The sequence below is a fragment of the Moschus berezovskii genome, chromosome 24, assembly GCF_049115385.1.
Source record: "Moschus berezovskii isolate FMDL1 chromosome 24, NW_MosBer_1.0, whole genome shotgun sequence".
NCBI lineage: Eukaryota > Metazoa > Chordata > Mammalia > Artiodactyla > Moschidae > Moschus > Moschus berezovskii.
The window spans coordinates 31,226,581-31,243,794 of NC_142483.1; the positions used below are offsets into that span (position 1 = coordinate 31,226,581).

Here is a 17,214-nt window from a genome sequence, read left to right on the forward strand (position 1 = left end):
AATGCCTCTGCCCTAAATAAGTCCATTTTATAGCATATTATGTAGACATTGCTGAGGGTCTCAAAGAAAGTAGGGAAGAACGCTTATAGCTCAGCACAGACAAAACTTCATAAAACTCCTGGAAAAGCTTTTCTATTTCCCCCCTGGGAATCTCATAAGGAGATGGCTATCCTGTCTCTCTGTGACCCCCTACCACTCTGCACAGTTTCACCTGGCCCTCAGCTCGCATTCCCTACTTAACAGACTAGCTCACTGAATCTAGCCTTTTAAAAATCAGTTCAATGAACATGTGTTTTTCCCTACATACTTGGATATTCAAGCTGTGTGGGACCAGTTTATGGGCCTCCTCATATATACTCAGCTCCATCACTCTAAGCTTCATTCTTCAGGAAACCTGAGCCAACACATCTCCCAATAAAACAGGTATTTCTTGGATGACCAGGCATATGCTACACTAGAGAAAATAAAACTTTCCCCTCAGTATTCTGTCAGTGAAGGGTCCATCTCCATGATCCTCATCCCCACAGCAGTCCCAGTCTCTCTTGGACAAAAAGCAAAGCTTTCACATGGTCTCCATCACACCTGCTCTGGGGTCCAGGACTGCCTTGACCCATGAAGACTCTGGCTCCTCCCACTATGTCTGAGGCCACAAAAAGTAGCACACTTTAGGGTGTGGAATTTGACTTCCTCAGAAGCTGCCTGGATGGGATAACACAATCCAGAAACACAGTAAGTCAATGCCCTATAGGGCTATCACTGACCAATGAGAGACATGGATGTGAAGGAGCCAGCATTCAAATTCCTGTACACGGTTCTCCTGATGGACTGCTCCAAAGACCAAGGATCCTACATTGCCTGTCTGCAGTGCCATCACGTGACCACCATGCTAGGCTTCCTTGTGACCCTGTGGCTGGCTCAGCCCTGCAGACCTGTATTTACTTTCCCTCCTTCTCTGTTTTATTTTTTTCCCCTCACTCTTGTGACCTGGGATTGCATTCTCCAGTAAGTACTGTCAGATACACATGGTCTCAGGCTCTAATTTCTATGGAATGAGAACTAAAATATCTCCTAAGAAAAACAGTTCTGAAGAAAATAATAAATATACCACCGTATTATACCAAGGAAGGGGCCCATATCTATATGACTGAAACCTTGAAGAACTTCTGAAAAATGCAATAATACAAGAGCAGATTCAAAGACTGACTTGATCCAAAAGCAAAGAAATAATGGAGTTGGAAATAAAGGCAAAGAGTCTGTATGAATGAAGTCTGATCATGGTCACCACTGTCAACATTGTTGTCATCTCCATCTTCATCATCATCACCATGTCTATCACTATTATCCTCATCATCACCACCATGACCGCCACTATTCCCATCATCAGGCTGATGCTTTATCAGAGCTTACCTTGTACTAGGCACTTTTCTGAGCACCATATGTCAAGGCTCAAGACATAGCCAGGAGGCCAGTATTATTATTCCCATTTAACAGAAGAAAAAACTGAGGTTTGGAGCTGTTAGTGAATTACCGAAAATTATGGAGTGGCAGAGTTGGGACCTGAAGGCAGGCAGTTAGCATCAGAGTCCAGGCTGCTAACACTACTGCCCCACATTCTCTTTCTCCTCCATCTCCTATCAGTGACTTAGACTTGAACGAACACAACCCCTGAAAGAACCCATCCTGACTCCTAATAATTCAAACAGAGAACTATTCTCTATAAAAAAATAATGAATAAAAAGAAATTAATATTTGCAGCAGTGGAAAGAGGACCTATCTGAAAAAATAAGCAAACGTCTTCTTATGAAAGATAAACATTTTGAAAACTAGGAAATTTTTATTAATACTTTGAACACAACTCAGGACACATCATATCTATAAAATGAAGAAAAAAAATAACTCAATATCTGATAAAGATTGAATGGAGATGAAAATTATGGGTATCATATTCAAAAAACAGTATGTCAAAGATATTTCAATAAAGCTGTTACACACACACGCACTAGAAGCAGTGTCTTTCCTGGGATACTACAGAAAACTAAAATCAGATAAATATGCTTAAGAACTTCTTTAAACATTCTGCAGACAAGATTAAAAAGGTGCAATGATAGAGAAAAGAAGTATAAACAGTAAATCCATGATATGCAACACACATATAATAGAACCCCAAGAAGGGACGAACAGAGCAGATGGTCTGGAAGTCGAGTTGAGGACCTGAGTTATGCTCTAATCTATACACTCCAACTCACCTGCCTCAGAGTGGACACTGTTCTACACCACAGAGCAGGATCCCAGTAAGGTGCAGTTCAGTTTAGTCGCTCAATTGTATTAGACTCTTTGTGACCCCATGAATCACAGCACACCAGGCCTCCCTGTCCATCACCAACTCCTGGAGTTCACTCAAATTCATGTCCATCAAGTCGGTGATGCCATCCAGCCATCTCATTCTTTGTCGTCCCCTTCTCCTCCCGCCCCCAATCCCTCCCAGCATCAGAGTCTTTTCCAGTGAGTCAACTCTTCGCATGAGGTGGCCAAAGTATTGGAGTTTCAGCTTTAGCATCAGTCCTTCCAATGAACACCCAGGATCGATCTCCTTTAGGATGGACTGGTTGGATCTCCTTGCAGTCCAAGGGACTCTCAAGAGTCTTCTCCAGCACCACAGTTCAAAAGCATCAATTCTTCGGTGATCAGCTTTCTTTACAGTCCAACTCTCACATCCATATATGACCACTGGAAAAACCATAGCCTTGACTAGACGGACCTTTGTTGGCAAAGTAATGTCTCTGCTTTTTAATATACTATCTAGGTTGGTCATAACTTTCCTTCCAAGGAGTCTTTTAATTTCCTGGCTGCAATCAGCATCCGCAGTGATTTTGGAGCCCAAAAAAATAAAGTCTGACACTGTTTCCCCATCTATTCCCCATGAAGTGATGGGACCGGATGCCATGATCTTAGTTTTCTGAATGTTGAGTTTTAAGCCAATCTTTTCACTCTCCTCTTTCACTTTCATCAAGAGGCTCTTTAGTTCCTCTTCACTTTCTGCCATAAGGGTGGTGTCATCTGCATATCTGAGGTTATTGATATTTCTCCCAGCAATCTTGATTCCAGCTTGTGCTTCCTCCAGCCCAGCGTTTCTCATGATGTACTTTGCACATAAGTTAAATACGTAGGATGACAATATATAGCCTTGACGGACTCCTTTTCCTATTTGGAACCAGTCTGTCGTTCCATGCTCATTGTAAAGGATAAGTCCCAAGGTTGAACCTCTTAAACTGACCTCCTGGCAGTGAAACTGAGCTCAATCTAGCAGTGGGAGTCTGTAAACCTTCTGTCTCTGTTCCATTGTAGAAGCAACTTGATTCTCTGGGAGGTCTCAGGACCTCCCAGGACACTCTGTTCCTGCTCTCAAAGAGGTTCCAATAAATATACTGAGGGACTCTGTATACTCCTAGGATACCCAAGATCCTATATAAGGAAGATGGTCCTCACAGACCCAGGAATACACATTTCTGGCTTCTTTCTTCCTTGCCTGTCTTTCGGCAAACTGACTGCTAAAAAAGACTCTTTTATCCACTTCCAAGTTTCCCTCAATGACATCAGTGCTAAATCTCTTAGATACTGTTCTGAATTAGCCAGATTAGTTTACATATGGAAACATGAAAAGGAGAGTTTATGGCTCGTTTACCATTATACTTAAACCTGTAAAGAATATGGCCTTGGGATTAGTCAGACCTGAGTTTGAGTCCTGGCTCTGTGTGACCTTTGCCAAGTGACTTGACCTCTCTGAAGGTCAGGTTTCCTCATCTTGATAAGGAACCAATAATACAGTAGCATAGTGTTTCTCAAACCTTACTGTACCCAGAACGCAGATGGTGATTGAGTGCTGGGGTGGTATCTGCAATTCTGACAAGCTCCCAGGTCCTGCTACTGCTGCTCTAGAGCACAGGAGTTGGCAGGCTATGGCCTTCACCCCAGTGTTGTTCAACTCACAGGCTAAGGATGATTTTCACATTTTTAAAGTGTCATCAAACAAACAAAAAAGAATATGTGACAAAGACGTATATGGCAAGCAAAGACAGTAAAACATCTATTATCTGGTCCTTTATTTTTAAAAAAATGGGCTGGCTCCTTCTGCTGTAAATGCTGTTGCTGGTGCTGCCCCAACCCTTGTACCCTTGCCCATCTGAGTTTACCAACAGCTGCAGGCAAAGGATTTTCCCAGCATGCTGATCTCTTCCCACATCAAGTACCTAAGCTCACTCTTCTCTGCCTGAAGGCCTTTGAAGGCATCATGAGAGTTTGATTAAGGGTATGGAGGTCTAACTGGAGGTGGAGAAGGATTAATGCCTAGGGGTGACCATAGTCAATAGAGAAGGGAGTCTGACAAATGTTTGGATGTGACATTAGTGGATTCCCAGAACACCCCATGTGACTGAATTTCCATGGTCCACAGCAGGGACCTGCTTCTTAAGGCATCCTTCGTTAGTTTTAACCTTTGTCTCACTTTTGACTCTCTGGAGCCAGATCGCACTGATTTATGAGAGCCACGGGTGCATCTCCTCCCAGCTCTGTGTTTCGTGATGTCATCATGGCAACCTGAAACTGGCCCTGCTGGCATATTTACACCACGGAGATCACCCAGTGCTACAAATCAAGTGGTGCTTGTTTATGTTGGAGAGCTGGTTGATAAACATTTACTAACCTACCACTTCCTCACTTGTTCTTCCTGGAACCTCTGCACAAATAAATCTCTGTCTCCAAGTACTGATTGCAGGTCGGCTTTAAACAAAACCCAAACTAAGAGAAGTACCTACCTACTTCATCATTTTGGCGTAAGAGAAAAACATTTGAGATCCCATTTGAGAATCGCAAGACTTGATACATGACAGTCAATAAATGTCCGTTTCTTCCTCTCCCCTCCCCTTTCCTTCACAAAGGGGAACCCCGCCAGTGTTTCCCAGGGCACCTGCACTGCAAGCTTTCTTGTCAATGGCAGCTCCAGCTCACAGTACCATCTGGAGGTCCTGGGATGACTTCCTTGGCATATATCCACACACACACAATGGGTAACAGGAGATGGCCTGAAACTTTAATTGTTGTCAGGAAGGAAGCATATCCATTGCAACCACATGAAACTGAAAACACGTGGGCAAGGCAAGCATGATGGCACCGGCATGCTTGACCAGCTGTGACTAACATGATGGAAACGACGTCCTTTGTGTGGAGTCTGGGATGTACACCAGGGCTAGGAAGCTGTGGCTCTTTCAGGGGCTGTGCACTAGAGTTGGAACTCCGAGCATAGAGAGGAAAAGATGACAGCCAGAGAGGCACAAAGGAGACGGACATACAGACAGACAGAGAGGAAAATGTATGTACAGGAAAAGGGTGGCTTGGAAGAAAGTATAAGTACCACCCAAAAGCCATTTCCCCTTCCTGCTTAGCAACAGACCCAATTTTTAGTATAGTCAATGGATCACATTACCAAACTTCCCTTGTAGTTAGGTGTGGCCCTCATTCTGGTGAAAGAACTAGAGTGGAAGTTTTCAGTGTGACTTTCAGGAGGGTCCCTTAAAGGATGCTGACTCATCTGAGGCTGTTTTGTCCTCCCCGGTTTTTCCCTGGAATTTGGTTGTGAGAGCTGAAGCTCCAGCAGCCCTCTAGGCTGATGAGTTGATCTACAGGATGGAAGCCCGTGCTGAGGACGATGGAGCAGAAAGATAGAAGGAACCTGGCCTCCTGATGACAGTGTCGCTGACCCTGGATTGCTACCTCAGTATTTCTCAGCATAAGAGAGAAAATGATTTCTTTCTTGTTTTTGCCACTGATATTTTGAGGGTTTTGTTGGTTACATGTGACTTACCTAAACCAAACTAATTCAGGAGATGGGACGATAAAAGGAGGTGACAGAAATAGGAAAGTAGAAAGAGAAGAGTACACGGAGTAAGGCTCAGACTGCAAAATCAGGTCACAAGAAATAAACCTTCCTTTGTTCTGGATTAAGCTTTATCGGGAGCTCCTATCCCACGATGGGACAGAATCTTAATTTCTGTCAGTTCAGAGTCTGCCCCTTTTGTGCGGAGCTGCCTCTGAGTTTCCCAGGATGAGGTCTGTGTGCAGAACGAGACGCTGTCCTCTCTCCACCTCCAGCCTGCCATCTGCTGACTCGCCCCAACAGACCTGGTGGAGGTGCTGCAGGCCACTCTGTCTCCTCCTCAGAGACCGCCGGCCCCCGTGCTCCAGCCGTGCCCTTCTCTGAACTGCGCAGGCCCGTGGCATTCTTGGATCCTTGCCATGCCCCTGGATTCTCCCCAGAGTGAGGTACGATCCTCTGTTCAGGCTCTCTGCATCAGTGCAGGGACCCTGCCATTTCCCCACTCCTCCCTGGTGGGGAGGTCGGCAGTGCCCACCATCTGAGCCTCCTTCTCCTTCTCTCTGGTCCTCACGTGTCCAGGCTGCAGGGACTTTAGAAGCAGCAGTGGCGACAAAACAAACAAGGCAATCTCTCTCTTTTACTTTTTTTTTTTGGTTTGATTTACATATATTGTAAAATGATGACCACAGTAGGTTCAGCTAACATCCACCTCCTTGTGAACAAAATAAAAGATTTGCACTTCTTCAGTAAAAAGAAATGACAAAAAAAGGAAAATAAGTTTTACTTTCTATAATGCCAAATTTTAAAAAATGTATGGCTTTTGAAACACAAACACCTCAGAATTACCTGCCTTGTCCTCCACGTAACCTTTCTCTGAGACAAGAAACAAACAAACAAGAGGCGGCTGTGCTGTCCAAAGTGGGGAGAAGGGTGGGAAGTCTTCGGAAAGACTACAGAGCAGCAACATTAGTTTATATCTCAAAATACCTTACCGCCTAGAGAAAATGGCAAAAAGAGGCCAGGAGGAAAGTGGAACAGCCCGAGAGTCACTCTTGCAGCAGGTCTGCGTGGCGAATGACAGCGGGATGTGGTGAAGAACACACGGTGGTACTGCCAGTAACCAACCCCAGATGGGGGGCCCATGGGTCCACTTTGCCTTCCCTCGATGCCAAAACCCACAGCAGAGACTTCATCACTCTACATGGGGGGAGCTGACCCCAAGCTCTCCTTCAGGCAGTGGGGAAAGGAGCACACTTTCAAGGATGCCCAGAGAACAAGGGGAATCTGGGCTCCTTGAAAAAGGGGGTCATGGCCAGATGTTCTAGACCCTCTAACCAGGCAAGGGCTCCCATCTAGGGATCATGGCCCACTCAGGAGAGGAACACTCCTTTGTGGGTGGGGTAATTTTTCTTGATACTCTGGAGTCAAGGAAGCCAGCATTTGGCCAACATCAAAGTAAGTGATGTCTGATGACTTCAGGAACCATCAACCACTGCTGAAACAACTAGGTAAAAGTTTGCTGATGAACTGCTATTCACCTAATCTCATATTATGGTTTTCATGTGGTCTCCCAAGTCTCTTTCCACAAAATGTGTCTTATCAGTACATATAAAGAGGAAAATGGTCGTTTAAGGTAGAGAAACCTGGCAGACTCCCCCTTAATCAAGGCTGGCAAATTTAATGTCACCAATTATGGGACAAAGGGACGTTGTGCGCCTTCTGATGGGATGCACTGAGAAAAAACACACCGTTTTTGTGACATTTGTGCCAAAAATATACAACCTGAATCTAATCGTGAGGCAACATCAAACAGAGTCGAATGGAGGGGTTTTCTACAAACATAGCATGGCCTGTTTCCCTGAGAAAACTCAAGATCATGAGAGTTAAGGGAACACTAAGAAACTGTTCCCAACGGAAGAGGACTGAAGGCATGACATTCAAAAGCAATGTGGGATCTTGGATTTGATCCGAGACCAGAGAGGAATGGAGGTTTATAAGAGACAATATTGAGGGGGCCTGAAAGTCATGGGGCATACATCTCAATGTTAAGTTTCTGATTTTGGAAATTGTATCATCTATTTATACAGAGACAGTTCTTAAGAAATAAACACTAAAACATTTAGGGATAGAGGAACATTCACTCCTTTCCTCTCTTTCTCCTATTCCTCCTTCCCTCTGCTGCTGCTGCTGCTGCGAAGTCGCTTCAGTCGTGTCCGACTCTGTGCGACCCCATAGACGGCAGCCCACCAGGCTCCCCCGTCCCTGGGATTCTCCAGGCAAGAACACTGAGTGGGTTGCCATTTCCTTCTCCAATGCGTGAAAGTGGAAAGTGAAAGTGAGGTTGCTCAGTCGTGTCAGACTGAGTGGCCCCATGGACTGCAGCCGACCACACTCCCCCATCCATGGGATTTTCTAGGCAAGAGTACTGGAGTGGCTTGCCATCGCCTTTTCCTTCTCTTTTCCCTCCCTCGCCCCTTCTCTCTCCATTGCTCACCATCTCCCTTCCTTCCCCGCCCTCTTCCTTTTCTACCTGCCCCCCCAACCTCTGAAGCAAATGTAGTGACATGCTCATCAGTGAGGAATCTGGCTGAAGGATATATATAGTATACATACACATACATACATATACACACACATATGTGTGTGTGTGTATATATATATATGTATGCAACTCCAATCCTTTGGCCACCTCATGAGAAGAGTTGACTCACTGGAAAAGACTCTGATGCTGGGAGGGATTGGGGGCAGGAGGAGAAGGGAACGACAGAGAATGAGATGGCTGGATGGCATCACCGACTCGATGGACATGAGTTTGAGGGAACTCCGGGAGTTGGTGATGGACAGGGAAGCCTGGCGTGCAGCAGCTCATGGGGTAGGCAAAGAGTTGGACACAGCTGAGGAGCAAGCGGACCGCCAAAGGAGGAGCCATGAGTGCTCCCTACAGGTCAATGGGCAAACCTGAAAGGGGTTTTAAGGGCATGAAGTCTGACCCTTTTCTTTCTCCTCTAAAACCCTGAGATGCCACAGATGGGCAGCTACTTAGCTTTGTAGAATCCCCAGCCCAGGTCTTAACCCTGTGCCCCTTGCCTTCCTGCATCGAATCTCAACCTTGTCACTTCATGGCTGAGAGAACTTGGGCTCCTTACCCTTTCAAGCCTCCAGTTTTCTCACCTGGAAAGTGAAAGGCTAGGAAGACTGAGTGGGGAGAAAAATAGTATGCATAGGACTTAGCATGGGACTGGCTTGCTAAGCACTCCATCACTGTCAACTGTTACTACTTTTTTTGTTGTTATTATTTGACTCACTGGCCTGGATTTACAAAGAAGGAAATGGACCTAGGGTAGCTGTCAGAATGCTGCCAGCTTCCAGAGAAGGAAAACATAAGGGAAAGGTTTTTTTAAGTAAAGAAAAGATATAATCTCCTGTAACAGGAAGTCTGGTTGTGAGATAGCTCCCGGGAGCTGGGGTTCATCAAATGACTGGATGATGTCATCAGGATACAGATCTTTTCCCACTAGCTACTCTGCCAGTCTCCACTCAGCCTTGGGATGGGTCCTCTCAGTATCTCAGGATCCCTTTCACATAATATGTAAATAAAATGCATCATATGTAAACAAGAAGACAGGAAAAGAAAGGGCCTCTTTTTGTCTCATTTTTTAAGTTTGAGAGAGAAATTCCTAGAGTCTCATCAGATATCCTCTCATATTTCTGTTCAGAATAAACAGATAAACTCTATTCACGTGTAAAATCAACCTTATCAGAGGAGTATCAAATTAGCATGTATGTAACAAGAATTACACTTGATTGAAAGTAATGGAAAATCTCATATAACTGTGACATTATATAGAAGTTGACTTTCACTTTTGGAGTCTGGCTACTCTGCCCAGAACTCTCTGGCACCTCTAGCCTCAGGAACCCGGGATTTTTCTCATCTTATGCTTCTCTGCACATGTTTCAATTCCAGTTGCTTCATAGCCCAAGATGGCTGCATCAGTTCCAGTCCTCTAGTCCTCATTCCAGCACAGAAGAAGGCAAAAAGGGAGCAGAAAGACAAAATCCCTTTCTATAAAGGATGCTTACTTCTGGAAACTGTACACATCACATCAACTTAATTCCACTGGGCAACACTCAGTCACATGGCCTTATTTAGCTGTAACAGAGTCTGAGAAACATCTTAGCTTTGCACTACTATGGGCCCAGCTAAAAATTTAGCAGAGATGTCTACTACTATAGAAAAGGTTGGGGTGGGGAAGCCTTGACGAATATTGGCCACCAACAATTTATGCCACACTACGCTAAGGGTCGGACACGACTGAGCGACTTCACTTTCACTTTTCACTTTCCACTTTCACACATTGGAGAGGGAAATGGCAACCCACTCCAGTGTTCTTGCCTGGAGAATCCCAGGGACGGGGGAGCCTGGTGGGCTTCCGTCTATGGGGTCACACAGAGTTGGACACGACTGAAGTGACTTAGCAGCAGCAGCAGCAGCATGACTCCAACACAGGACTAAGGAGGACCCAGCCCCCTTGAAGCTATGACTGCCTCAAACCTATACAAAATCAGGGTGCTGCTAACAGGGCAAGGTGGAGAATGCAGTTGGCTAGGGAATAGCAGGTTCCTGAGACTAGGAAATGCCTATCACTCCTTAACAGGTTACCCATCAACAAAAAGGAGCAAGCCCAGCTTTAAAAAGAGAGCAAGGATTCCTTTTGACCTTTTTAAGGTACCACAGCTTCCTCCTACCTTCTCCCTTTCCTTTCTCATCTAGAATAAAGTCTGCAAAACATGCTGTAGGCATTCGCCTTGCTCATGAGTCAGGCACATGATTTTGGTGTTCAGTGAGTGCCTGAATCACTTGTAAGACTTGGAGCACAGAACATTCCATCTCCATCAGAACTCCTTGGGGGAGGAGGTGATATTATCCTAAAAGTCACTTGTATTGTACTCATCCACCCTCTTTGCCAAAATGATTCATTCTTAATCCTCACAATCATTCTTACAAGAAAAGCACTGCATGTGTGTGGGAAGGGGATTCTTTACCTCTCTCAAAGCTGACGACTGTGGATCTGTTTACATTATTTCTAGAACTCAGAATGAACTGAATCACTGGGATAATAGAAACTGAGATTCCACGATGACAGACCTCTGGGTCAGTCAACCAGATGCCTTACCCGTATAGTATGTATGTGTGGTTTATCGTGGGTTTCTCACGAAGGATGCTCTCTGTGGCTGTTCCGTCGTTAGAGAAGGCGTTTATGATTTTTTCCCCTCTGTTCAGTATTCCAATTTCTCAAGTTTTGTTTACAGAAACCATACTACCCTTGGGAAACCAGTCCTCCTATGGATTCAGTCTATGCTGAGACTAACACCACCTTTGTCTTTAGGGAATACGTGTCACTCAGGCTGGTATCCTGGGCAGAGTATCCCTTGTCCACTATGACTGGTTCATAGTTGGTAGGATGACCAAAATTATCCAATGTAGTTCATTACCAGGGTTTTCTCAGAACAGTAGCAAAGACAGAGGCTCTGTTTTCTGCTTGACTTGGGTTTGAGAGGATGCAAATCTAGAACTGCTGACACCCTTGATATGAAGAGAAGATACATCAAAGTAGGGGGGCTTCCTAGTCTTAGTGACCTGTTGGCTTCTAGTACAACAACCATTCCCCAGCCATTTGCCATGTTAGCAAAACGCTGATTTTGTACAGAGGGAAGTAGAGCCAAGAGGTGTAGGGAGCTCTAGTCCTCAAGGCATATGCTGAGACCCCAGGTCCACCATACTTGAAGAGATGCTATTGGGATATTCCATTATTAAGTGAACGACCTATTTTTGGTGTACTTGGATTTCTGTTCAGTTCAGTTCAATTCAGTTCAGTCGCTCAATCGTGTCCAACTCTTTGCGACCCCATGAATCACAGCACGCCAGGCCTCCCTGTCCATCACCAACTCCCGGAGTTCACTCAAACTCATGTCCATCGAGTCGGTGATGCCATCCAGCCATCTCATTCTCTGTCGTCCCCTTCTCCTCCCGTCCCCAATCCCTCCCAGCATCAGAGTCTTTTCCAGTGAGTCAACTCTTCGCATGAGGTGGCCAAGGTATTGGAGTTTCAGTTTTAGCATCAGTCCTTCCAATGAACACCCAGGACTGATCTCCTTTAGAATGGACTGGTTGGATCTCCTTGCAGTCCAAGGGACTCTCAAGAGTCTTCTCCAGCACCACAGTTCAAAAGCATCAATTCTTCAGCGATCAGCTTTCTTCACAGTCCAACTCTCACATCCATACACGACCATGGGAAAAACCATAGCCTTGACTAGATGGACCTTGGTTGGCAAAGTAATGTCTCTGCTTTTTAATATGCTATATAGGTTGGTCATAACTTTCCTTCCAAGGAGTAAGCGTCTTTTAATTTCATGGCTGCAATCAGCATCCGCAGTGATTTTGGAGCCCCCCAAAATAAAGTCTGACACTGTTTCCACTGTTTCCCCATCTATTTCCCATGAAGTGATGGGACCAGATCCCATGATCTTTGTTTTCTGAATGTTGAGCTTCAAGCCAACCTTTTCACTCTCCTCTTTCACTTTCATCAAGAGGCTTTTTAGTTCCTCTTCACTTTCTGCCATAGGGGTGGTGTCTGTTACTTGCAACAAAAATAGCTAAGGATTAATATAGTCATCTCAGTCATTAACAACCCCCGAGATTTGACATCTTGACACAGTCTGCCCTTCCTCAAATTCTTTCTTTCTCTTAACCTTGAGTATACTGTGCTGAACTTAACCATGGGCATTATTCAAGGCTTGACTTTGGTTTTCTCATTTCATCTTTCTACAATCCCTTCTGAATGACCCATATCTTTTTACTACTTCAGATTTTACATCTAAGCTGCTAGGCACTAAGTAGTACCTACAATTTTTTAAAATTGCGAGTAGATACCCAACCAATAGGACAAATAGATGCCAAAAACAAAGAATGTCTTGATGTATGAAACTCAATGTTCCAAACAAATGAAACTTATGACAAGATAATTTGACATGGATCTGATGAAATACAAATGTATCATAGCATTATGTGGTGTTAAAAAATTTATCCTGACACTTATCAAAAGGACAAGAAAAACTTTATTCAGGACTGCTGCCATAGGTATGAAGACTATTGCAGTAGGGGAGAAATAGGAGTACGTGTGGATGCGAAATTATTAAGAGGAGACATCAACAGTAAGGTGATTTTTGCTGAACTGAATCAACATAATTCTTACTGAAGGCAGGCTGAGATGAGCAGATATCAAGGGTTTATCTATGTAAACAGAGTTAATAAGTTTCTTGCTAAAACTGGACTTGGAAGCTCAAACACAGGGCTCACAGACAAGGTCTAGTCTAAAAGAGGGCTCAGAAGAGCCTAACTCAAGTTTGGCCAAGGACAAAGCCTTTGTCAATGGTACGCCAGATCACATGTAAATGGGGAGTCTTCAGAACGGTGAAAGAATATAGTGGGAATTACCTTTACCAAACCATTTCTCTTTGTTCATTTCTCCTTTATTACACTGCTTATATCTCTAGTTTCATTTTACCCTCTTTTTATTCTTTTACACTGTTATCCTTTCCATCCCTTGGACCCTTCCCGACCTGAGACCTGTGTGCACGTGGCCTCTTTCTGCCTGGAACTCCATCTCAGACATTTCACCTCTAATCATTCTTTGGTCTCTCCTTATATGCGAACTTGGGGTAGGGGAAGGAGGGTTTCCCCGACATATCTGGCTAGTGTGTGAGATTCAAGTATGTGTGAGAATCTCACATACATCTCACAATCACTTGGGAGAATCATATAAACTCTCCATCAGCCTACTCACCATAGCTGCAATTTGCATTATTTGTGGGGATATTTGAATAATATGTCTCTTCCATTACATTTTAGGTTCTAGAAGGACAGAGACAGTGTCTATTTCTGCTCACCCCTGAATTTCACTGTCTGGCAGAGTCTCTGGCCCACATTGGACCCTTCATATTCAGTTAATATTTACAAAATTAAGTAGAACTGGGAGGAGAAAGGAGCTGGATAGAGGGAGGTAAAATGGTCATTGCCCCAAACCAAGTGCCTGGACCATCTCTGAATACCCCTGATTCAGAGAGTAGGGCTGAAGAAAGAACTAACCTAACTGAGCTTCCCAAGAAAGACTTCATGAGAGCTGGACCCCAGCAGAGTGGCCATAAGCCCCAGTGATCCCAGGGATGCAGCCGCAATGACAGCCTTGGCCAACCGCCCTGGGGGACCAGGAGCTGGAACAGCATTTCAGAATCATCCAGCACTGGCCCAAGAAGATCAGGCACTTGGATTCCCATGTCTGTCAGTCATTGAATGTGGGCTGCACCAGGAAGGAACATGACCTTGGCAACACATCACAGCCAGCATCTGGGTAGTTAGTCCTTTACTGAATGAGATCTGGGAGGTGTATATCACAGTGGTCCCATGTAAGGTGACCCCTTCTGCCTTCAGGTTCTGAAATATGCACACTCACTGCCTGGCCCTTTCATTACCTAGAGGCAATGACACCCCTTTGGTTACCAGCTCAACCATCCCCCACCTCCATCCTGTACCACACCTGCTGTGTCCCTCCCACCCATATCTTTACAAAAAGGCCCTTGATTAAACTTTCCTCCAAATGCCACTTTGTGGGTGCTTTCTGCTTCCTGCTGCAACCTCCTCCTCTGATGTGACCCTTGGAGCCCCTGAGCAGAGGGTTGTAAAGGTCATACAACCTATGTGGACAAGGGCCATCTTTATTCAGGACTGTGATAGATGTCAAGGCTGGTACAATAGGGGAGAGAGATCGGACTCAAGTCCACTCCAAATACAATGAGACAGATAGTGATTTAGAGCCGAGGAGCACAGGCAACAAAATTGTACACTGGGAAGTTCCACTCCCCAGATTTCTTTGTGCCAGGAAACTTCCTAGTCCTGGAATGATGTCACCCTCTGTCTCAGCCAATGACTGCCCACCCCTCCTTTAAGGTCCATCCAGATCCTGCCTCTGGGAACAACTCTGACCATGAATCCCACCTTCAGTCACTGACCTTACCTTCCTACGAACTCCCTAGAATTTACTGCCTAAAATTCTAGAAGAGACTTATCTTGCTCTGTATTATAACTTTATTATTTGACCCTTGCTCTTTTTCCTATTTCTTCATGGGTGTGCACATCACAGCCTGAGTTATTAATAGGATGCAACACAAGAGTGTATCTGTGTATTTATCCTTCACTGTTCCTAACATAGAGACTTGCACGTCTGTTTTGACAAACAGACGAATGAATGAGTATAAAATTTGGAAGCTAAAACATCTCTCTGGATAACTGTCTGACTTCTCTATCCCTCAACCTTTTGGCTCTTTTGAGCTTAGTTCTACTCAGAAGTCAAACAAATTAGCATTCATCATCAATATATACCGTGCTCTATCAGTGAATCTGTCCCCTGTGTAGGAAGTGATACATGGTACCTCTCTCTTGCATTCTAACTCAGAGAGCCTGTAACATGAGCTGGAAATATGAGGCAATTAACCATGTAATTCAGACAAAATCGCCTGGAAATGTACTTCGTGAGTAGGTACACAGCCCAGTAATAGAAGACTTGAAAAATTCATTCATGATAGATACGGAACCATTTATTAGCGGAAGCGTGGGATGTGCCGGGAACATTTCTAATCTGTTAAAGTCAGAATCTTACAGGGAAGCAGACTTGATGACACAGACTCCTGTGCTGCTGCCACTAGAGACAGAATCTGGAACTGAGATGAGAGGACTCTGGCTTGTGCAGGGTCTTGTTTTGTATTTCTCTGCTGTTTAGGGTTCAGGGGTGGTCAGTGACAGAGACTGAGTCAAAAATCAAGCCAAATTAAAGAATTGACCAGAAACTACAGTATAGCCCTCAGAATTGAAGGAAGAGCCAAAAAAATGGGGCTGTGAGAAAAACTAGAACCAAGGAAGTCCTGGGTTTCTATGTAACACTAACATGTTAGTGTGCCCACTAACACGTGGGCATTTTCACATGGACATTCCAAAGGGAACTACTGTGCTCCATACTTCCCCAGCCGGTGCTACTGTTAGGATGAGTCTGTTCCGGCCATTTTCTCCATGTCGCTTGCCCACTGCATGGGCCTGACAATGGGCTTCTAATATATACAGATTTGCACTTAATTTTGATGGATCTTATCAGTATTCATTCACTCATCTAACAAGTATTTCTTGAAAACCTTGCAATAGGTGCTATGGAAGACTGAAAAGTAAACTCATTGTGGGGTCTACCCACTAAAGGGGATACAGGGAGATATGTGCTCAAATACTTGTAAGATGGGACAAAAATCTATGCATCAATTAGGATCTATTCAGCACAAGGCACAGAAACTCATTTCAAATAATCTTTGAGAAGGAGGAGAGATACTGATCCATAGAAAGGAAAGTGCAGGAACAGGGCTAGCGAGATATGGCTGTATGCAAGGGTCGCAGTGGGGTCAGAACGTGGTCCCTGTCCATATCTGCTCTGCCTCATCTGTGCTGGCTCCGTTCTCAGGGAAGCTTACTGCAGCAGATCCTGTGCGTGCCTTCCGCACTTAGCGTTCCCGTGTACATGACGCTGGCACTCAGTGGCAGCTCCTGTGATGCTCGGCCCTGGGGCCTTCTCCAGCCACAGGAATGGATTCAGGCTGCAGCAGGCAGGCAAAAGTGCCAGGGAGCCCACAGCCCTGGGAGCAGGCATCAGCCAATGAAGGACAGTTAGTAGATTGAAAAACAATGGGTTCTTTGGGTGGGGCAACTCCGGAATATACTTTTCTCCAGATGCTTCCAACAGCGCTGAGCCTCAGGTGCTCTGTACTTTGGCTCATAACCTGCTCACAGATGCTTTCTACTTTGGCTTCCTTCACTTCCTGTCTCACTTCTTTACGCTCCTACGTGTGCCTTCTAGGATCACCTCTAAAATAAACCTCTTGCCCACAAACCTTTGCTTCAGGGTTTTGCTCTTGGAGACCCCACCTAGGATACCCTGGCTATATGGTAGCTATATGTTGGCAACAGCTGTAGGCTTGCATCCTGCCAGTATCTGACTCAGTGGAGAGAGAACTTCCAAACACTTTCATTTAGGTGACTTCCCTGGTGGTCTAGTGGCTAAGACTCTATGCTCCCAATGCAGGGGGCCCAGATTCCACCCTTGGTCAGGGAGCAAGATCCCACATGCCAGAACTAAGAGTTGGTACACCACAATTAAAGATTTCACATGCCACAACTAAAAAAGGTTCCTCATGTCTCAACTAAAGACTGCAACCAAATCTGGTGCAGCTAAATAAATAAACAGGTAAATAAA

The 17,214-nt window shown here is 44.9% G+C and overlaps 1 protein-coding gene across 21 annotated transcripts in view; it reads right to left on the reverse strand.

Moving 5' to 3' along the window:
• LOC129548017 (uncharacterized) overlaps positions 1–17,214 on the reverse strand; it is a 291,573-nt gene that overhangs the window by 185,549 nt on the left and 88,810 nt on the right. The gene's annotated exons all lie outside the window — the stretch shown is intronic.